General features: G+C 35.4%; 1 long non-coding RNA gene across 1 annotated transcript in view; it reads left to right on the forward strand.

The window, feature by feature from the left end:
* LOC131801946 (uncharacterized) overlaps positions 1-25,345 on the forward strand; it is a 220,382-nt gene that overhangs the window by 79,108 nt on the left and 115,929 nt on the right. The window contains exon 2 of the long non-coding RNA XR_009341975.1: positions 13,453-13,519. This is a non-coding gene — a long non-coding RNA (uncharacterized LOC131801946). The remainder of the gene's footprint in view (positions 1-13,452; positions 13,520-25,345) is intronic.

Consider the following 25,345-nt stretch of genomic DNA (forward strand, 5'->3'; position numbering starts at 1 on the left):
TAACAAGCTGTAAGTTCGGTCGGGTCACCATTTGGGACGAATTTGACAGTTTTAAAAAAATAAAATCCTTAAAAAAATTTTCTTAAAAAACCGAATGTGGCCGTTATATTAATGTCTATACGACGACGTGGACCTGCATAGGCAACTTTTGTCATAAGCCATTACAATATTCAAATGTGTAACTTGAAAAACAATCGGTGAATAATGTAGATAAAATCATCAAAATACCGAATATAGGGGGGTACCATTATATGGGGGCTATACCAAAACCTTGACCTGCACAAAAAAATTTCTGTCATAGGCTGAAGTATCTATTACTAACTTCAAATACCAACTTTGAAACAATTCCGGTGAATAATGTCGCTAAAATCATCAAAAAAAAAACAAATATTGGGGGTTATACGAAGATCTGGATCTGTATAGACAATTTCCTGGCATAGACTGCAGTTCCCATTACAAACTCTAAATACGAAATTTAAAACAACTCCTGTGAATAATGTCGCTAAAATCATCAAAATATCGAATATCGGGGGTACCGTTGTATGTGGGCTATAAGATATCGTGGATCTATATAGTCATTTCTCTTCCAGTGGGTAAAGAGCTTAGAATGAACTTCGAGTATGGAATATTAGACAATTCCATTGAAAAATGTAGATAAAATTATTAAAATATATTTTCTTCTGGTTTTTCGTTTGGCTCGAGGTCAGAATGTAAAAAAACAGACGAATTTGTTTTTTTATATATTAATTTATTTGTCCTTTTTTTTTTTTTTTTTTTTTTTTTTTTTGACAAATAAATTAATATATAAAAAAACAAATTCGTCTGTTTTTTTACATTCTGACCTCGAGCCAAACGAAAAACCAGAAGAAAATATATTGATCAAAGGTCAACAATAACTATACAAATTATTAAAATACCGAATATAAGGAGGTATTGTTATATGGGGGTATGCGATATCGTGGACCTACATAGACAATTCTCTTGAAGGGGGTAAAGTACTCAGAAGGTACTACTTTTGTTGATTTTCAGACAATTTCATCGGGGTGGGTTACGTCATAAGGGGGCCATATGATATCGTGTATCGATATAGCCCATCTTCGAATTTGACCTGCCTATAGACAAAAGATGATCTGTGCTAAATTTAACATCCTATCTTTATTCGTTTTGATTCTAGCGTGATTACAACTGATGGATAGACTGACGGACGGACGTTTTAGAATTTTACGCTGATCAAGAATATGCAGGGTGAGATAAAAAAAAACTGCAACAAAATCAAACGTTACAATTTTTACATATTTTGCGTGCCCAAGTTTTTAATACACCCTCCAGAATATTTTCGCGATAATATTCGGCATTTATTCTGATGGTCGATTAATACGAGCGGAGAACGACCACCGGCTGTTATGGCGGCCTACACTATCACAATGGCCGCCGCTTGAGTTCTGGTATCCAACCGAAGGGCTACTTTTTTAGCTGACTTCTTTGGCGAGTAAACATTTATTTTGTTTGTTTACAAACTGCTGGACAACGAATGTTTTCTCATCGGAGAAAACCAAATTCGACAGTTCAACACTTTCGGCCAAGCGAAGCAACTCTTTAGCTATTTTGAGTCTATTTTCTTTCTGTTGCGGTGTAAGTTCTTGCACTTTTTGGATTTATTCGCATTTAAATGCTGGAGTGCTCTAACGATAGCCACTTTTGGTTTTCCAGCCAAATATAAATAAATCACACTATCACGCTTGAATTCCATCACGAATAACTCTTTTTCTGGAAAATGCTCAACAAAATGCTTTTGTGCGCTTGCAAACAATATGATGAGCTGTCACTGGAATAATTTTAACAGCTGTCGGACGAGTGGCCTAGAAATAACAGCAGTCTGAATTTGGTTGCAGTTTTTTCATCATACTCTGTATGGTTCCTTGCTTCTCCATGTTACAAAAAAATGCACAAAGACATAAATACCTTTACCACTACGTAATGTAGGGTATAAACATTGAAATTTTACCACACAAAAATAATTTCATTATTATGAACTGCCATTGTACTGGGAAATTTTGTTGTTCAAATAAACGTTAGTTTTATATTTGCCACAAATATTGGCTCCATTAACAAAACTGTCAAATACCATGGAAATTTGGTATGCTAATAAAACAGAGCAAAACCAAGGGATTTGAAAACCACCCCCTATTATTACCTTTCTCACAATAATATTTTGGCATTACCTCACACACACCCCCTCATTATCAAAAAATGCCACATGAAAATGTCAACCTTTAGTTTGTGATGCAACAATTTAAATTTTATTGGCTCACATGCACACATACATTCAAACACACACACTGATAACGCAACTACTAAACAACAACAACGTGCCCCCCGTTTAGCAACAAAGTATAAACTGCAACATTTATTGCTGCTATTAAAGGATAACAAAACATGAGCTTATGATGCTCGCAGTCTCCCATATGTACGTGTTATTGCAGAAGTTCATGCTTTTCATTGATAGCGAATGATTTCCATGGAAATGGAAACTCAATAGATAATTGAGGGGTATGAATTTTCATGGAATTTTGTATTTTGTTGTAAAAGATGGGAATTATTCGTACTGTTATTTATGAAGGGAAAAGTGTGTAAAATTCGTGAGAAGATCTTTTTGGCAACACAGGTTTAAACAGTGGATTTTGTTTCATTGTCAAGCATTTTCAATTTAGTCTACAATTTAACAATGGAATCTAACGATCGAACAATGCTTCCAAGCCATTGACTTTTATTCAAAATGCAAGTTCTGTTAAGAAAGTTCATCGTGCGCTTTTTATGCTCTACGCCATACATAGTACATTCCATTCGGCAAATATTGAAAAATGAGCTAGGGCTAAGCCATTGAAATCCCAAAATGTGGAAGAACTTACCCCGCAACAAAAGGAAAATAGACTTAAAAGAGCTAAAGAGTTGCTTCGCTTGGCCGAAAGTGGTGAACTGCCGAATTTGGTTTTCTCCGTTGAGAAAACATAAGCCACTCGTTGTCCAGCAGTTTGTAAACAAACAAAGTAATCGTGTTTACTTGCCAAAGAGGTCAGCTGAAAATGTGCAGCTTTGGTTGGCCACCAGAACTCAAGCGCCGGCCATGGTGATGGTGTGGGGCGCCATAACAGCCGATGTTCGCTCTGCGCTCGTATTAATCGACTGTGGCATCAGAAAAAATGGCGAATATTATCGCGAAAATATTCTGGAGAATGTATTAAGGCATTGGGCACGCAAACATTTTGGCCGCAGACCTTGGACATTCCAACAGAACTCAGCACCACCGCACTTAGCACGCGCCATCCAAGAATGGTTACAAAATGAGGTTTCTCGCTTCATTTTCAGTGCACAATGGCCACCGAAATCTCCGGATGCCAATCCGTTGGACTATTGTGTCTGGAGTACTTTGGAAAGCAAGGTTGGCAGTAAAAAATACCAAAGTGTCGATCACCTCAAGCAAGCGCTTCGCCGGGAATGGGCCAAAATAACGCAGAGAAACATTCGGGCAGCGTGTGACGGTTTCATTGGTCCAATTCCAACAAATCTACACTTATTCTAAAATTTGATGCTATTTCCGAAAATTTTTTGCTTTCGTTTAATAAAATTTGAAAAAAATATAAAAATTATGGCATTTGACTTTGTTACAATTTTTTTTATCTCACCCTGTAGTCATGTTCATATTGAAGAAGAAAACATATTTGCTCTGTTCTAGAACATGCAAGAATCTACCAGTTTTGCAATTTTTTTTCCGATATCATCAAAGGAAAATCGGTTATCGCAGTAAAAACTTTTATATTCTTGCAGTTCTGGAAAATACCAATTATAAATCGTTACATCTCTGACTGATAATTTCTTACGAACTATTCAAGTTTCGTGTATCAGGATTCTACTGTACACACATATACGCTAAAGATTTTTAGTACAAATTCCGCTATGAAACTACCACATATAAATGTCATTAGTAGAACCACACCATAACTAAAATCGTAAATTTAACCACCCACTGGAATGTGCATTTTCCGGTACATCCCTACCTTCCCTTCGCTACCAACTCCCTTGGGTGGCATGGATGCCCTAACGTTTCAACCAAATGCTGTTTTACTAAATTTGTAGATTTGGGTTTTTTGGTGTCACTTTTACCGGCGCTTTTATCCTTCCATGGGTATGCGATTAATTAGTGAATTATTCAAAGTGATTTGGGACCGAAGGGACTTTCGGTGTTAAAAGCAACGCCAAATCACTTTGAATGTGTATGTGTGTGTGTGTTCATGAGAATTTTTTACTTTTGCAACATTTTTATGTGTGGTCTCAGGATTTTTCTTTCTTTTGTTAATTTTTTCGCAGTGATGGGATTAACAGATGCTCTTTAAAATGGGAACTTTTTAAAGGAGAACAGCATTGGGGCCATTGAAAATTTTCTTTAAAGGGCAATATGGTCAGTAAGGAAAGAAAGGGCAAAAAAATACAAACTAAAAAAATGTAAAGTATTAAAAAAAACTGTAACAAAATCGGTTAAAATTTAAAAAAATTCTTAAAGTCGGTGGTATCATTATATGGACAATTTTCCGCTACAGATGTTGATATCTATGTTCAATTATTTAAACATATTTTGTTTTCTGTTTATATTATTCAAATTGTTGACCCTCTATGGCGTAGGTTCCGAAGTAATGGGCCCATATTGTTCATTCCGCATCAGACCTAAATAAACATGATATAAATATTGTGACGTGGCAGGTTTCGGACAAACTTACAAGGAAATCGAACATTAATATCAAATCTTAAGCGAAGTCGTAAATGTCGTATTCATCTCAGGTTTCTGATTGAGAGAAAAACTTAGATGTAGCAAGTTATAAAGAATCGCTGATTTGTTCGCAAGTTATGACAGACAAATGTATTGAAAACTGTGACCCTTTATGGGTGAGTTTCCAGAACGGGTTCCCAGATATAATCATATTCACAACAGATTTTGTGCTAGCAAAAATGTTTGTATCTGTGAAATATGAAAAGAGTGTTTTTAAAATCCTGGACCCTTTGTGTTATCAAAAGAAATGGTTCGATCTCTACAATATTTATAACAGAACTTATGTTGATGCACATATTGAGATGTACCCAGGCTGAATGGAATCGGATATAATTTCGCGTTTTATGAACTTCATGAATATTGAAAATGTTAACCCTTTATGGTGGAGGTGTCAAAAAGAGTGCACCGATATATCCCATCTTCACACCAGACCTTGGGTTAATAAAAATATTGTTATGTGTGTAATTTTAAGAGAACCGGATGCTTATTTCAAATTGTAGGATCGTTTAGGTTATTCAAAATGGTGTCCCTTTGTGGGGCAGGTACCAGAAGGAGTTTACCGATATATCCCATCTCTACACTAGACCTTGTGTTAGTAGAAATAATGGGATATGTGAAATATGAAGAGAACCGGATGCTTCTTTCGAATTTTATAATTATGAAATATTGAGATGTGCCATTATAAGGTTGATGGATATTCAAATTTTGATCCTTTGTGGGGGAGGTACCATCTTCACACCAGACCTTGTGCTGATAAAAATATTGTGATGTGTGTAATTTGCAGACAATCGAACACTTACATCACATTTTATAAGAGTTATAATTATTCAATATTTTGGCCCTTTGTGGGAGAGGTAATACTGTAGTGGTCCGATATTGTCCATTTTTGCAGCTAACCTAGCACTGATGCAAATTTTAGGATTTGCATAGTTGGTCGGATTACCATTTCTCTGTCTGTGCAGTAAATTATTTTTTTGGAAATGTCGACCATTTATGGGGGAGGTACCAGAAGGAGTGGACTGATATTGCCCATCTCCAAACTCGATCTAAGTTTGATAACAATATCACGATGTACCAAGTTTGGACCAAATCGTATACTCCCTTCGAGAGTTATCGTGCACACCAGCCAGCCAAACAGGTCTCTCTAGCCATATGGCTGAGGGTATAAATATGTATGATTTATAGAAAACTAGCTGAACCCGGTGCGCTTCGCTACCCCGGTTTGATTTTATATGCATTCAATATTTTATTTACGAATATATGTTGGATAAAGAAAAACAAATTTAAAAATTAAAAAAAAATATATTGCACTAATTTAATGCGTTAATAAACAAAATCATTACAAAAGCAGTAACATGACATGCATACACGAAGGGTTTGTCCTTCGGATTTATTTATTTCATAGCAAATACCAAGCATGCAGGAAACTGCATTTTTTTTAAGTAGAGTTGCATTTCTATTGCAATTAGTGAATTCGAGATAGCAACATACTTCGCCGTAATAAGCGTATTTCTAATAAATTGTTGTGTTGTTTTTTAGTGTTAGCCTAAAGCGTTGTGGGTCAATGGTTCTTATTAAAATCATATCCCAATCTGATCCGATTTAAATATAATTTAAAAAAAAATACTTTTACACCAAACTCCACCACACCTTTCATATTTCATTGAAATTGGTGCGTCAAATATGTGAAATCGGCCGAGAATATATATATATGGGAGCTATATCCAAATCTTAACTAATTTCCAATTAATTTATCACATTTATTATTATAACCAAATTCCGCCACACATTCTGTAATCGGTCATTCATTGGAATCGGTCATATATATCGTGTTTGGTGCATAATATGTATGAAATCGGCCGAAATATATATGTTAGCTATATCCAAACCTCAACTGATTTCAATATAATTTGGCAATTTTTGCTGGTGCCAGATTTTGTCTCTCTCGCTTTGGGTGCATCAAATATGTGAAATCGGCTGAGTATATATATGGGAGCTATAATCACATCTGAGCGTATTTGAATATAATTTGTCAAATTTATTTTTGTACCAAATTTAGCCACTCATGCCGAATTTCGTTGGAATCGGAAATACGTATCGTGTTTTGTGCATCAAATATGTGAAATCGGCGGAAAATATATATGGGAGCTATGTCCAAATCTGAACCGATTTTAATATAATTTGACTAATTTAGTTTTCTAATCAAAATCCCGTTACATATTCCAAATTTCTTTGGAATCGAACATACATATCGTGTATGGTGCATAAAATACATGAAATCGGTCGAAAATATATATGAGAGCTATATCCAAATCTGAACCGATTTTAATATGATTTGACAAATTCATTTTGGCTCCCAATTCCGTTACTTATTTTAAATTTCATTACAATTGGAAATACATGTCGTGTTTGGTCCACCAAATACATGAAATCGGCCGAAAATGTATATGGGAGCTATATCCGAATCTGAACCGATTTCAATATAATTTGGGAAATCAATTTTTTAGATAAAATCTATCACACGTTTCAAATTTCATTTAAATTGGGGATACATAGCGTGTTTGGTGCATCAAATGTTTGAAATCGGTCGAAAATATATATGGGAGCTATATCCGAATCTGAACCGATTTCAATATAATTTGACAAATTTATTTTCGGATTAAATCCCGTCACACATTCCAAATTTCATTGGAATCGAACCTTCATATTGTGTTTGAGACATCAAATGAACGAAATCGGTCGAAAATATATATGGGAGCTATATCCAAATCTGGACCGATTACAATATAATTTGGCAGACTTATTTTTGTTCCAAATTCCGTTACGTATTCCAAATTTGGAGACTGTATCTTCAACCAATCAATAGATATGTGCATATAAAATCTAAATTTTTGGGAGGTACCTCCGATTCTGATGCTATATCTCCAGTTCCAAGTGGAAATTCAAAAATGTATATAGCCTATGTTACTTCCAGGCGATGTTGCAGTATGTATGGAAATTTTGCAGGAAAAACTATTCAGCGGTTTTCGAGTCCATAAATTACAAACATACAAACATTTTCCTCTTTTATAGATATAGATTGTAACGATCTAGAGGTGTCCGGCTGTCTGTATGGAGCGCACTTGGTGCGATTTGATTCAAGCAACAATTCAATTCAATTTTCGCAGAAAATATTTTTCCGTGTATAACAAGAACGTATCATCCAATTTTGTTCAATTTTTCATATCCTAATAGTTGTATTAGTGCTATATCAGGTGCGACCCACTCCATCTTGCATTTCCCACACAAAGGGTCAAAATATCGGTGCACTACTTCTGGTACATCCACCACAAAGAGGTCAAAATTTTAAATAACTATGAAGCTCAAAAAACGCGAAATGAGCATCGAACCTTGGCACATCCCAATATTTCTATCAACATAAAATCAGAATATATGAAGATGATATATCAGACCACTCCTTCTGGTACCTTCCCCACAAAGGGTCAACATTTTGAATAATTATATCTCTTATAATTTGCGAAATAAGCATCCGATTCTCTTCAAATTTGACACATCCCAATATTTCTATTAACACAAGATCTGGTGTGAAGATGGAATATATCGGTCCACACCTTCTGGAGCCTCCCACACAATGGGTCAAATTTTTCAAAATTTATATCTCTTATAATTTGCGAAACTAGTCAGCGACAACCTGAGATCTTTGTGACTATAGAAATCATCGGCTCACTCCTTCTGATACTTCCCGCCAAAAAATGTTTAAATTTTGAATAATTATTCGCAGAAACTTGAAATAAATGTTAGATGCTCATTCCAACATTTTTTTCAGTATAAGATGAAGTGGAATACTTCGGTCCATTACCTCACGCACATTTCTAAATTTTTCAAAATTTATTAAATTTCTCTTGTGAAGGTGAATGAAGTAGTCGATACTGAATGAAGTGGTCGATATAACCCGTTCTATAGAGACTGTATCTAAAAGTGAGCTGACATCATACTTTTTCCAGGAAACTATTCACAATCTGACGAGGCATATTTTGTATAAAATATCTTCATAATTGTATTCCCAAAACTCCTTTGTCCTTAAGGATAGGATTTTTTTATTTATTTATTTTTTTTTTTTTTTTTTTGTTGGTCACCTCTGTCAGTGTTTTCTTTTGTCATTTATTCTCTCTCCACACATTGAGGTTATATGTTTACAAGTTTTACGACTTCATATAGCCCTTGGGCGACATTTAATAAAATCAAACTATTTGTTAACATCACAAAAACCATAATTGATTTCAAAACAAGTTTTTCTTATCGAATTTTCAAAAAATAATAAATTATATTTTTACAAATAAAATGCCATCAAAGAAAATTATTTTTTCCATTCTAATCAAATTGAAATGTGTTACAAGTTTTTCTTTCCATTTTCCAAGACATACAAAATTGCAAAAATATGTAAATCTTTTCGTTGCGATGTTATCCCAGGTTCTCAATTTAAAACAAACATTTTTATGTGAGATTACTTTTTGGTGTGCGTGTGTGAATGGGGAGATATTGTTTTTGCCACTTCGTTAGTTTTCAGGATCATGGCGATTAGATTGAACACAAAGTTTGTGTTTGTGTGTGGGAGTGTGGATTTGAAAAAAAAAAACGAAAACTTGAAAGCAAATCCTCAACATAAGTTTGTGCTTAAGGGAATAATAGGAAATGAAGATTTCTTTTGTGTGGAGGAATTATAACTTTCGAATGCGATTATAAAGCGCGTAAGAAAAGCAGAGAAATAATATCAATAAAGAGAATTGTTTCTTCTAAAACCGCAATGTAAATACAATAGGAAATTAATTTTATATTTGTATTTTAATAAAAAATTCAATAGATTTTTGATAAATTCTTCACATAAGAATGGCGCCCAATTAAGGAGCTTCGGATGCTTGAAGCAATATGGGTATTTAGCGTTTTAATATTATTATTATTTTTTTCTTCTACTATGAACCAAATAACATTGCTGTATAGTGTATGATATGATCGGATCGACTTTCAACAAATGGTAAAATTCGCCGGAATTTCAAAAAATCTATGATGTTACATATACAGGGTGAGATAACAAAACTGCAAACAACTTCAGACTGCTGTCATTTCTAAGCCACTAGTCCGACAGCTGTTAAAATTATTTCAGTGATAGGTCATTATATTGTTTACAAGCGTACAAAAGCAATTTGATGAGAATTATACAGAAAAAAAGTTATTCGTGATGGAATTTAAGCGTGATAGTGTGATTTCCTTATATTTGGCTGGAAAACCACAAGTGGCTATCGTTAGAGCAGTCCAGCATTTAAATTTGAATAAATCTTTTGTGTCTCCCATCATCGCTCGCTACCGTGATATTGGTAGCGTAGCGCGATGTCAAGGAAGTGGACGGAAGAAAACAGCAACATCAGCAAAAATGGTTCGAAAAGTAAAGAAGCGACTTGATCGAAATCCTCGTCCCGCGTGGCTAAAAAATGGCTCGTGAGCTGAACATATCGCAATGTTCCATTCGGCAAATATTGACAAATGAGCTCGGGGTTACGCCATTGAAATTCCAAAAAGAATTTACACCGCAACAGAAAGAAAATACACTCACAAGAGCTAAAGAGTTGCTTCGCTTGGCTGAAAGTGGTGAACTGCCGAAGTTGGTTTTTTCCGATGAGAAAACATTCGTAGTCCAGCAGTTTGTGAACAAACTTGCCAACGAGGTCAGCTAAAAATGTGCACCTTCGGTTGGCCACCAGAACTCAAGCGCCGGCCATGGTGATGATGTGGGCCGCCATAACAGCCAATGATCGCTCTCCGCTCGTATTAATCGACCGTGTCATCAGAATAAATGCCGAATATTATCACGAAAATATTTTGGGAAGTGTATTAAAGCCCTCGGCACGCAAACATTTTGGCCGCAGACCTTAGACATTCCAACAGGACTCAGCACCATCGCACTCACCCAAGAATGATTACAAAATGATGTTCCTCGCTTCATTTTCAGCGCACAATGGCCACCAAAATCTCCGGATACCAATCCGTTGGACTATTGTGTCTGGAGTATTTTGGAAAGCAAGGTTGGCGCTAAAAAATACCAAAGTGTCGATCACCTCAAGCAAGGGCTTCGCCGGGAATAGGCCAAAATACCGCAGACGGTTTTATTGGCCGTTTGAAGGCCATAATTCGTGCCAAAAGTGACCAATTCGAACAAATCTTAACTTATTCTAAAATTGCTATTTCCGACATTTCTTGCTTGCATTCAATAAAATTAAAAAAAAGTAAAAATTATGGCCTTTGACCTTGTTGCAGTTCTTTTATCTCACCCTGTATATGTTTTATCCGATATCAGGTTAATTGTGCACCAAATGGTTAATATCAGCCCAAATGGACAGAATTTTGGCAATTCTGACTGAATTCATGTTAGAAACAAGTACTTCACTATTTAGTGAAAATCGCTTCAGATATGGCTATTGCTCCAATATATATGTTTCATCCGATTTGCTGTTAAAACCCCTCACATACGTAATATGCACTCCACAACAGTGATATTTGATACCGGACATCAGATACAGCTCGAAAATAACCCTGCAAAATTGTATCGAGATCGGTTTAGATTTTTATATAGCTTCGATATATATTATCATCCGATTCTACGGTTATTGCTCACCATATATATGATATCAGCCCAAATTGATTAGATTTTTATACCATCCATCATAATAAAGATGGTATATTAAGATTACCATTCCGTTTGTAACACCTCGAAACCGGAATTGTTTTAACTTTAGTATTTGAAGTCCGTAATGGATACTACAGCCTATGACAGAAAGTGTCTGTGCAGGTCCACATTTTGGTATAGCCCCCATATAACGTTACTTCCCGATATTCGATATTTTGGCGATTTGAGTGACGTTATTCACCGGAAATGTTTCAAATTTCGTATCTGAAGTTCGTAATGGGTACTACAGCCTATGACAGAAAATTGTCTGTCAGGTCCACATCTTCATATGGCCCCCATATACTGGTACCTCCGTATTTTCGGGACTTTCGTGATTTAAGCGACAATATTCAACGGAAATGTTACAAATTTGGTATTTGAAGTTCGTAATGGATACTACAGCCCATGTCACAGAATTGTATGTGCAGGTCCATATCTTCGTATAGACCCCATACATCAGTACCTCCCTATATTCGATATTCTAACGAGTTTAGGTACAATACCCACCGATATTTTTTGAGATGTCGTATTTAAACTTCGTAATGGATGTTACAGCCTCTGACAGAAAATTGTCTATGCTGGACCAGGTCTTCACACAGCTCCGATATAACGGTACCTCCCTATATACGATATTTTGATGATTTTATCTACATTATTCACAGTAAATTTCAAGTTATCGAATTTGAATATGGTAATGGCTTATGACAAACAATGCCTTTGTAGGTCCACGTCGTATAGACCCCAATATAAGGGCTATATTCGGTATTTTTAAAAATTAACAAAATTTTTTAAGGATTTTATTTTTTGAAAATTTCTTAAATCATTCCAAATGGTGGAGGGTATTCAAAGTTCGACCCGGCCGAACTTACTGTTTTTTAACTTGTTTTATCTCACCCTGTATATGTTTCATTCGATTTGGTGTAAACGTCACTCACATGCATAATATGCAATCCACAAGAATAATATTTGGTACCTGAAATCAGATACACCTAAGAAATAAGTGTCTAAAATTTTGTCAAGATCGGTTCAGATTTGAATATAGCTCCCATATATATCATTATCCGATTTCATGTTTTTTGTGTTCCAAGTGGTCAATATCACTCCAAATGGACTGAATTTTTGCACACCCGAACAAATTCAGTTCAAGAAGCAAGTACTTTAAATTTGGTGAAAATAGGTTCAGATATATCTATAGCTCTCATAAATATGTTTCATCCGTAAAATCCATTCGACAATAATGATATTTGATATCAGATATCTTATAGAGCTCTGAAATACATTTGCCAAATATTATTAAGATCGGTTAAGATATGGATATAGCTCCCATATATAACCTTAATTCGATTTCAAGTTTATTGTGCAAATAATGGCTAATATCGGGACATACGTTTCCATTTGGTGAAATTCGGCCCCGATACATATTTTTTAATATATTCCTAATATCATGCACTCTATAGAAATGTTATTTGGTATAAAATATAAAATTTGTCTCCGTCAAATTTAGTGAAACCCGATTCAGGATTGAATATGCCAGCCATATATTAATTCCCTTCGAAACCAAATCGTAACTGCTCTAAAGCCAAATGTTGATATATGGTATGATCTACTTCAAATAAATTCTTTTTTACGGGAGCTCTACTAAATATGCATAGTTCTGTAGGATATCATATAGTCCGCCTCGCCTGACTTTTGACCTTTCCTTACTGTTTTTTAGTTACTGTCTTTTTCAGATTTTTATTTGTTTTTTATTCCATAGGTAATGGATTCTTGAAAACTCAATCAAACATGTTCACCTGCATACATTGCTTACGATTTTTTCTCCAATTAACCTTTAATTTTTTTCACTTATTTATTCCATTAACCTTGAATGATCTCGCCGTTCATTAAAATTTCAAATTACCTTCTCTTGCAGATTTCCATTTTTCCTTGCACAAAATTGACTTTATGCCACCGAACAATTACTACGTCGTTCATCAGAGGTAAGTAAGTTCACGAAAACAATATTTTTTCCCATGAAAATTCCGATGAATAGAAAGAATAACGGACAACAAATACGAGCTTTTAACAACAACCACAACAACAAAAACATAACACAAAGGTTTCGTGTTTTCATGAAATTTTTTTTGCTATCATTAATTTTTTCTCCTGAAAATTTGTGGGCGCTTGATTAATGGTAAATAAAATACCACGAATTAAAGTTCAAGTGGAAAATTGCGATATATTTTATGAATGCAGATGTTGAACGAGATTAATATTTGATTTTTTCAAAAACATTATTTTTTGTTCTTTGGCCATAACAACATTATTTGGCCATATGCTGTAATGGGATTTCCGCAAATCATATTACATATTAACATGACAGCAACGTAAATACGTGTGCGACTAAGCTACGGTAAGCAGCATAGAAGCGGAGAATCTGCCAACGCTTCTAAAAGTTAATATGCGTAGCTATCGAATCTAAAATGTAAAAAAAAAATCTCAACGATATGACAAACAACCCTTGGGGCACCTAGCTACAACCTACGCCCTTGCAAATAACATTTATTGTTAAAAGCTTTTAATGAAATAAAGCAAATATTATATGTTTACATTCCGCCGAAACGAAACAATCAACAAAAATAACAGAACGGGAAGTTCAATATTTATTCGAATTACACAATCGGAGTGATATCCGGCATTGTTATGATAACAATGGATGTGACAAATATTAATCAAAATATGAAATGGCAAATAAACAAGAATAAATGGATTTTACAGGCAAATAATTGTATAGCTTAAGGTTAGAAGTTAGGGAGTCCCAATAACTAGGTGTGTGGGAGAAAATTTATTTTTTTCAATAACGGCAGGAAAAATCCAGCAGATTATGAAAGTAGAGCTAAATATGAAATACACGTGAATCAGCGTTTTGAAATTTTACATCGCAAAGTAACCTTAACCGAGTTCGCAAGAGGGTCATACTAAGAGCGTAGGAGTGTGAAAATTCGTACTAAAATGGTGCGAGAAGTACTAAAATTTACGAAGAAAATTAATTTTTTTTATTCGACAAATGGTATGGTCTAGATTCCTGAAATTTGGAAAGCGTGTCATTTTTGTATGGTAGTCCCTTTTGATGGCAGTTCTAATAAGTGATGGTTAGTTAATATAACCCTCTGTAGCCAAACATTTGAGGACATAAAAATTCTAGTATAGGAAAAAATTAAAAATTCTAGTAACGGAAATTTGTTAAAAAAAAACAGTAAAGAAAGTCTTAAAGTCGGGCGGGGCCGACTTTATGATACCCTACACCACTTTACTAATTAAGTAGAGCTCCACATAACAATTAAAAGTTTTTATGGGAGATTTCAATCATACACGCTATGATTATAATTATAATTTAAAGTTCAAAGGACTAAATATGCCGAAGCATTTGTATCTTTTAAATTCGGAATTGTATTGCCCATTTGGTGTACAATTAATTTGAAATCGGATAAAGATATATATGGGAGCTATATTCAAATCTGAACCGATCTCGATAAAATTTGGCAAAGATATTTCTGAGCTGTATTTGATATATTTCCCTGAATATCGTTGTTACGGAGTGCATATTACGGTTGTGGGTAACAAATATAACAAATCGGATGAATAATATATATGGAAGCTATAGCTATATCTGAACCGATCTTCACCAAATTTGACATACTAGCTTCTAGACTCAATTTGGTCGTAAGTTCCAAATTCCATGCCATTTGGACAAATATTAGACGTTTGGTGCACAATAAAAGGTAAATCGGACGAAGTTATATATGGGAGCTATATCCAAATCTGAACCGATCTCGATAAAATTTAGCAAAAGTATTTCTGAGCTGTATTTGATATATTTCCCCAAATATTGTTGTTGCATTGTGCATATTACGGCGGCGGTGGACAAAAATAACAAATCGGATGAACAATATATATGGGAGCTATAGCTATATCTGAAACGATTTCGATCAAATTTGGCATACTTTTTTTCAGGCCTAATTTAGTTGTATGTGCAAAATTCCATACAATTCGGGCTGATATTACACGTTTGGTGCACAATAAAAAGCAAATCGGACGAAGATATATATGGGAGCTATATCTAAATTTTGACCGATTATCTCCAATTTCAATAGGGTTCGTCCTTGGGCCAAACAAAAGATCTTTGCAAAATTTCATCTGGATCGGGCAATAAATGCGACTTGTACTTTGTTTACAAAAATACATGGACAGACGGACAGACGGACGGACGGACATGCATAAATCGACTCAGAATGTGATTCTATGCAGATCATCAAAAGGAACTATGGGGCTATCTCGTTTCCTTCTGCCTGTTACAAACAAATGCACAAAGACATAATACCCTGACCACCTTGTGGTGTAGGGTATAAAGAACATAAATGCACGACTCTTGTTCGAAAATTGATTAAAAAAGTCTACGATTTTTGGTAAGGAGGTCTAGAAGGGGGAGGTTCTAGGTCAGGAAATCATTTCAAAATTTTGCGATTTTGGACAGAAACTCCTTCAAAGTGTTTGGTTTTTTTGAAAAGAAAGTTATTTCAAGAAAGTCTTTAGAAAAACAAGCAAAAAAGCAGTAAGTTCGGCCGGGCCGAACTTTGAATACCCTCTACCATTTGGAACGAATTAGAAAATTTTCAAAAAATTAAATCCATTAAAAATTCTGTTAAAATCTTTAAAATATCTAATATCGGAAGGTGCCGATATATGGGGGGATATACGATATTGTGGACCTATAAAGACAAATCTAAGTCTGGGTGTAAAGTACTCACAAAGAACTCCTTGTGTGGATTTTCAGACAATACCATAGGAAAATATGGCTTAAATCATCAAAATACCGAATATCGGGGGTATCGTAGACCTATATACATAATTCTCTTCCAAGGGATAAAGTACTCACAATGAACTCCTCGTGTGGAATTTCAGTCAATTCCATTGAAAAATGTGGCTGAAATCATCAATATACCGAATATCGGGGGTACCGTTATATGGGGGCAATACGATATCGTGGACCTATATAGATAATTCTTTTCCGAGGTATAAAATACCCACAAGGTACTCCTTGTGTGGATTTTCAGACAAATCCGTTGAAAAATGTGGGTAAAATCATCAAAATACCGAATATTGGGGGGTACCGTTATATGGGGTCTATACGATATCGTGGACCTATATAGATAATTCTCTTCCAAGGGATAATTTACCCACAAGAAACTCCTTGTGTGGATTACCAGACAAATCCGTTGAAAAATGTGGCTAAAATCATCAAAATACAGAATATCGGGGGTACCGTTATATGGGGGCTATACGATATCGTGGACCGATATAGCTCATCTTTGAACTTGACCTGCCTGCAGACGAAAGAGGGATCTGTGGAAAATTTTAGCTTCCTATCTTTATTCCTTTAGACTGTAGCGTGATTACAACAGACAGACAGACGTACATCGCTAAATCGTCTTAGAATTTTACGGTGATCAAGAATATATACACTTTGTTGGGTCTAAAATGATTATTTCGATGAGTTACAAACGGAATGACGAACTTAATATAACCTCCATACTATGTATGGTGGAGGGTATAAAAAAAATAATTCTTGGTCATGAAGTCCTTTCAAAGATTCACGGCTCTTGGTCAGAAAGTTCTCTCAATGAACCAAGATTCTTGGAGACTTACTTTCTTAAAATATCCCTGATTCTTGGTTAGAAAGACTTTCAAAGATATTACGGTCGTTGGTCAGTTCTTTACAAGTTTCTATTGGTCAGATTCTTGGGCAAAAGAAAGCTATTAAATAATTCAAGATTCAAAGATTCTTGAACAAGAAAAAGATTTTTGATCATTGACATGCTTAAGATACTTCATTCTTTGCTTGGAAGATCTTTAGAAAATTCAACAAATTAACAAGTAAAAAAGCAGTAAGTTCGGCCGGGCCGAACTTTGAATACCCTCCACCATTTGGAACGAATTTGAAAATTTTCAAAAAAATAAAATCCAATAAAAATTCTTTTAAAATCCTTAAAATATCTAATATAGGAAGGTGCCGATATATGGGGGGATATACGATATTGTGGACCTATAAAGACAAATCTATGTCTGCGTGTAAAGTACTCACAAGGAACTCCGTGTGTGGATTTTCAGACAATACGATTTGAAAATGTGGCTAAAATCATCAAAATACCGAATATCGCGGGGTACCGTTACATGGGGGCTATACGATATCGTGGACCTATATGGACAATTCTCTGCCGAGGTATAAAGTACGCACAAGGAACTCCTTGTGTGGATTTTCAGACAATTCCGTTGAAAAATGTGGCTACAATCATCAAAATACCGAATATCGGGGGGTACCGTTATATGGGGGCTATACGATATTGTGGACCTATATAGATAATTCTCTGCCGAGGTATTAAGTACCCACAAGGAACTCCTTGTGTGGATTTTCAGACAATTCCGTTGAAAAATGTGGGTAAAATCATCAAAATACCGAATATCGGGGGGTACCGTTATATGGGGGCTATACGATATTGTGGACCTATATAGATAATTCTCTGCCGAGGTATTAAGTACCCACAAGGAACTCCTTGTGTGGATTTTCAGACAATTTCGTTGAAAAATGTGGGTAAAATCATCAAAATACCGAATATCGGGGGGTACCGTTACATGGGGGCTATACGATATCGTGGACCTATATGGAAAATTCTCTGCCGAGGTATAAAGTACCCACAAGGAACTCCTTGTGTGGATTTTCAGACAATTCCGTTGAAAAATGTGGGTAAAATCATCAAAATACCGAATATCGGGGGGTACCGTTACATGGGGGCTATACGATATCGTGGACCTATATAGATAATTCTATGCCGAGGTATAAAGTATCCACAAGGAACTCCTTGTGTGGATTTTCAAACAATTCCGTTGAAAAATGTGGGTAAAATCATCAAAATACCGCCTGCAGACAAAAGAGAGATCTGTGCAAAACTTTAGCTTCCTATCTTAATTCGTTTAGACTGTAGCGTGATTACAACAGACGGACAGACGGACAGACGGACAGACGGACGGACAGGGCTAAATCGTCTTAGAATTTTACGCTGATCAAGAATATATATACTTTGTTGGGTCTAAAATGATTATTTCGATGAGTTACAAACGGAATGACAAAGTTAATATACCCTCCATACCTTTTTTGGTGGAGGGTATAAAAAGATTAAAAAACGCTTTTCTTGGTCATAAAGTCCTAAAAAACCCAATCATTCTTGGAAGGAAGTTCTTCAATTTTTTTTTTTAAATCAACGATCCTTGGTAGGATACTATTAAAAAATACAATATTCTTGGTTAGGAATTTAAAAACCACGATAATTTGACAAGAGTACATTTAAGACATCAACTTCAGGTTGTTGTCATTTCTAAGCCACTGCTCCGACCGCTGTTAATTTTTTTCCAGTGACTGCTCATTAAATTGTTTACATGCGTGCAAAAGCATTTTGGTGATAATTTTACAGAAAAAAAGTTATTAGTGATGGAATTCAAGCGTGATAGTGTGATTTTTTTATATTTGGCTGGAAAACAACAAGTGGCTATCTTTAGAGCACTCCAGCATTTAAATGTGAATAAATCTTTTGTGTCTCGTACCATCGCTCGTTATCGTGATACAGGTAGCGTAGCCCGACGTCAAGGAAATGGACGGAAGAAAAAACAACATCGGCAAAAACGGTTCGAAAAGTAAAGAAGCGACTTGATCGAAACCCGCGTCGCAGTGGCCGAAAAATGTGAGCTGAACATATCGCAATATACCATTCGGCAAAAATTGAAAAATGGGCTCGGGGTAAAGCCATTGAAATTCCAAAAAGTGCAAGAACTTACACCGCAACAGAAAGAAAATAGACTCGAAAGAGCTAAAGAGTTGCTTCGCTTGGCCGAAGGTGGTGAACTGCCGAATTTGGTTTTCTCCGATGAGAAAACATTCGTTGTCCACCAGTTTGTAAACAAACAAAATGATAGTGTTTACATGCCAAAGAGGTCAGCTGAAAATGTGCACCTTCGGTTGGCCACCAGAACTCAAGCGCCGGCCATGGTGATGGTGTGGGCCGCCATAACAGCCGATTGTCGCTCTCCGCTCGTATTAATCGACCGTGGCATCAGAATAAATGCCGAATATTATCGCGAAAAAATTCTGGAGGGTTTACTAAAGCCTTGGGCACGCAAACATTTTGGCCGCAGACCTTGGACATTCCAATAGGACTCAGCACCATCGCACTCAGCACGCGCCACCCAAGAATGGCTACAAAATGAGGTTCTTTGCTTCATTTCCATCACACAATGGCAACCAAAATCTCCGGATGCCAATCCGTTGGACTTTTGTGTCCGGAGTATTTTGGAAAGCAAGGTTGACACTAAAAAATATAAAAGTGTCGATCAACTCAAGCAAGCGCTTCGCCGGGAATAGGCCAAAATACGGCAGAGCAATATTCGGGCAGCGTGTGACGGTTTCATTAGCCGTTTGAAGGCCATAATTCGTGCCAAAGGTGACCAATTCGAACAAATCTAAACTTATTCTAACATTTGATGCTATTTCCGACATTTTTGATTTTCATTCAATAAAATTCAAAAATAAATATAACATGTTAAAGAGCAGTAAGTTCGCCCGGGCCGAACTTTGAATACCCTCCGCCAATTTGAACGAATTAGGAAAATCCATTAAAAATTCTGTTAAAATCTTTAAAATACCGAATATGGGAAGATGAATACCCTCCAACATTTGGAATGAATTAGAAAATTTCCAAAAAAATAAAATCCATTAAAATTCTGTTAAAATCTTAAAAATAATGAATATCGGTAAAATGTGTCTAAAATCATCAAAATCCCGAATATCGGGGGGTACTGTTAAATGGAGCTATACGATATCGTGAGCCGATATAGCCCATCTTCGAACATGACCTGCCTGCAGACCAAAAAAATGATCTGTGCAAAATGTTACCTTCCTATCTTAATTCGATTTGGCTGTAGCGTGATTACGGAGAGATGGATAGACGGACAGGGCTAAATCGTCTAAGAATTTTATGCTGATCAAGAATATATAAACTTTGTTGGGTCTAAAATTATCATTTCGATTTTTTACAAACGGAATGACGAACTTAAAATACCCTCCATGCTATGTATGGAGGAGGGTATAAAAATGCAAAAATTAAAAATTATGGATTTTGACTTTGTTACAGTTTTTTTATCTCATCCTGTATTTTGGGTGTTAAAACTATTCAATTATTCCAGGTCCCTGAAATGCAATATCCTTGAAAATCATAAGAATTTTTTTTGAGGTTCATCAAGAAATTTTATTCCGAGGTCCGTGAAAAAATGTTTTCAAAAACTCTAAGATTTTGTTCAAGAGAGACTTTGTTAAAAAAAAACTTAAAACAAGTAAAACGCATTAAGTTCGGCCAGACTGAATTTTTAATACCCTCTACCATGACTAAGGAAAACCTTCAAAAACAAAAAAAAAAATAATCTGGATTGAATATTGGGTTCACTTTCAGTTTTGCCTCTGAAATCGGTTCGTAAAGAGTCCTAAAAATGCCGTAATTCGATGGTAACGGCTTTCTGCTTAGTGGTTGTTATGCAATGGGAGTTTAAAAATTTAAACCAGTAAAGAAAGTCTTAAAGTCGGGCGGGGCCGCTTTTCTGATACCCTACACCACTTTGCTAATTTAATAGAGCTCCGCATAATAATTAAATCGATTAAATTAATGTATTGCCCATTTGGTGCACAATTAATTTGAAATCGGATAAAGATATATATATGGGAGCTATATCCAAATCTGAACCGATCTCGATAAAATTTGGCAAAGATATTTCTGAGCTGTATTTGATATATTTCCCTGAATATCGTTGTTACGGAGTGCATATTACGGCTGTGGGTAACGAATATCACAAATCGGATGAACAGTATATATGGGAGCTATAACTATATCTGAACCGATCTTCACCGAATTTAACATACTAGCTTCTAGACTCAATTCGGTCGTAAGTGCCAAATACCATCCCATTTGGATAAATATTAGACGTTTGGTGCACAATCAAAGGTAAATCGGACGAAGTTATATATGGGACCTATATCCAAATCTGAACCGATCTCGATAAAATTTAGCAAATGTATTTATGAGCTGTATTTGGTATATTTCCCCAAATATTGTTGTTACAGAGTGCATATTACGGCTGCGGAGGACAAAAATAACAAGTCGCATGAACAATATATATGGGAGCTATAGCTATATCTGAACCGATTTCGATAAAATTTGGCACATTTATTTTCAGATCCAATTTGGTTGTATGTGCAAATTTCCATACTATTCGGGCTGATTTTACACATTTGGTGTAAAAGGCAAATCGGACGAAGATATATATGTGAGCTATACCTAAATTTGGACCGATTATCTCCATTTTTAATAGGGTTCGTCCAAATGATTTGTGCAAAATTTCATCTGGATAAGGCAAAAAATTGGAACTGTACTTTGTTTACAAAAATACATGGACAGACGGACGGACGGACATGCATAAATCGACTGAGAATGTGATTCTATGCAGATCATCAAAAGGAACTATGGGTTTATCTCGTTTCCTTTTGCCTGTTACAAACAAATGCACAAAGACATAATACCCTTACCACTATGTGGTTTAGGGTATAAAAAAATTTGTTAAAAATGTGGCTAAAATCATCAGAATACCGAATATATCGGATATATGAGCGACAAAAGAAATAATGAGCCCTTTCCAGTAGCCTTCTGCTACTGTACATCCAAGTTCACAGCGATGCAGAATACTATTTTTATACCCTCAGCCATATGGCTACAGAGGGTATATATCATTTGATACGGTCAAAACGTGCCTAGTCGAAATAACGGTTTTAGACCCTAGGTCTCTTTGGAGCAAATCCGTTTCAGAACATTTGGAGTCGATCTAGCGATGTCCGTCCGTCCGTCTGTCTGTCTGGCTGGTGCGCACGATAACTCTCGAAGGGTGTATCCGATTTGGTCCAAACTTGGTACATCGTAATATTTTTGTCAAACTTAGATCAAGTTCGAAGGTGGGCAATAACGGTCCACTCCTTCTGGTACCTCCCCCACAAAAGGTTGAAATTTGCAAAAAAATTATTGTTTGCACAGAAAGAGAAAAGATGATCCGATTTTGGTTCAACTTTGCAAATCCTAATATTTGCATCAGTGCTAGGTCTGGTCCGAAAATGGACAATATCGGTTCACTCCTTCAAGTACCTCCCCCACAAATGGTCAAAATTTTGAATAATTACAACTCACATAAAATGTGATTTAAGAGTTCGATTGTCTTCAAATTTCAACCATCCCAATAATTTTATTAGTCAAGGTCTGGTGTTAAGATGGAGTATATCGGTCCACTTCTTCTGGTACCTCCCCCACAAATGGTCGAAATTTTAAAAATATATATTTTCTGCACAGAAAGGGAAGCAATAATCTAATTTTGAAAAACATAACACTCAAGAAAAGCGAAATAAGGATCCAACTCTCTTCAAATTTCACACATACAATAATTTTTGCTAACACCAGATCTGTTGTGAAGATGCTATATATCTTCGAACACCTTCTGGCACCTCACCCACAAAGGGACACAATTTTCAATATTTTCATCTATCATAAATTGCAAAGCAACTCAGCGATTCTTTACAATTGTTATATCCATCTACTATAATTAATTTTTTTATATATAATTAGTTTTATATATAATAATATTTATATCATATTTATTTAGGTGGGATACGAAATGGACAATATTGAACGATTCTTTCAAAACCCACTCCATAGAGGGTGAATATGGCTGTCGGCAAAACCGACCGATACTTTTTTACTTGTTTATCAAGAATATAAAATTTTTTTTCTTTTCTAAAAAAACTTTTTTTGGTGGTTTTTATGTTCAGAATTTTGCTTGACCTTGGGTCCGATTTCAAAACATTACCTACTCATAAACAAGGACTAAAAAAAACGTTTGAAACTTTACTACTTCATAATCATTACTTTCACAATCACTAGAATATGCAAGAAATTTATCCACGACTAATTGACTCTCCATAACATTTCAACGTTTCGTTTTCGTCAATCTTTTTTTTTTCTTTAGCAAATTCAAAATCTTTAAATTCAAAACTGCATGACCTATTATCATAGATTCACTCACTTGGAAAATTGCAACGTTGTTATTATTTTTCTTTCAACTTTTTTTGCTTATGCATCCACTTTTTTCTTTTTTTTTCGGTGTGTGTTTGTTTGCTCTAGTAAGAATGTCTGTTTACTTTTCACTTGAAATTTTATATTCCTCCCTCTGTCAAATTCTTCTTTTCTTTTATCATTTGTCCACATTCACACAGGGGAGAGCCACACTCACATAGATGTCAACTGATGTGCTCCGACATATAGAAACCAGTAAGGAAAGCTCAAAAGTCGGGCGGGGCCGACTATATGATACCCTACACCACTATGCATATTTAGTAGAGCTCTCGTAAAAAGGTTTATACAGAGCATTTCAGAGCTCTATGGTACAAAATCAAAATCTATCTAATTCTATCGTGCATTTTACGAACTATAGCTATATCTGAACCGATTTTCACCAAGTTTGATGTATTTGATTCTAGGCTGAATTCGGTCAGATTTGCCAAAACCCAGGACATTTGGGCTGATATTAGACATTTGGTGCGCAATCAACACGAAATTGGATGAAGATATATATAGGAGGTATATCCAAATCTGAACCGATATTTGTAAAACTGAAAAAGAAGATATTTCTTGGCTGCATCTGATACCAAATATTATTCTTGTATCGTACATTTTTCGAATTTGAGGGACTTAAAGTACAAATCGGATGAAAGGTATATATAGGAGCTATAGCTGTATCCGACCGATTTTCACTAAATTTGATGTACCAATATTAGCCATTTGCTGCACATTTAATCCGAAATCGGATGAAGATATATTTGGGAGCTATAGCTATATCTGAAACGACTTTTACTAAAATTGGTGTCCGTGCTTCTAGGCTGAATTTGGCCAGATATGCCAAAATTCATGCCATTTCGGTTGATATTGGCCATTTGTTGCACAATTAACTCGAAATCGAATGAAGATACATATGGGTGCTATATCCAAATCTGAACAGATTTTGAGAAAATTAAAAGCGACTACTTTTGGGCTTTATCTGATATCTGGTACCAAATATCATTCCTGTGAAGAGTATGCTATGCTATACTATATCCAAATCTGAACAGATTTTTATAAAATCAAAATCGACTATTTTTGGGCTTTATCTGATATCTGGTACCAAATATCATTCCTGTGAAGAGTATATTACGAATGTAAGGGACTTAAAGAGCAAATCGGATGAAACATATATATGGAGCTAGAGCTATATCTGAACCGATTTTTACTAAAATGAGTGTACTTGCCTATAGGCTGGTTTCGGTCGGATTTGCCAAAATTCATGCCATTTGGGCTGATATTGGCCTTTTGATGCACAATTAACACGAAATCGGATGAAGATATATATGGGAGGCATATCCAAATCGGAACAGATTTTAATAAAATTAAAATCAACTATTTTTGGGCTTTATCTGATAACTGGTACCAAATATCATTTCTGTGGAGTGCATATTACGAATGTGAGGGATTTAAAGACGAAATCGGATGAAACATATATATAGGAGCTATAGCTATATCTGAACCGATTTTTACTAAAATTGGTGTACTTGCTTCTAAGCTGGTTTCGGTCGGATTTGCCAAAATTGATGCTATTAC

Source organism: Musca domestica, unplaced genomic scaffold, assembly GCF_030504385.1.
Source record: "Musca domestica strain aabys unplaced genomic scaffold, Musca_domestica.polishedcontigs.V.1.1 187, whole genome shotgun sequence".
Taxonomy (NCBI): domain Eukaryota; kingdom Metazoa; phylum Arthropoda; class Insecta; order Diptera; family Muscidae; genus Musca; species Musca domestica.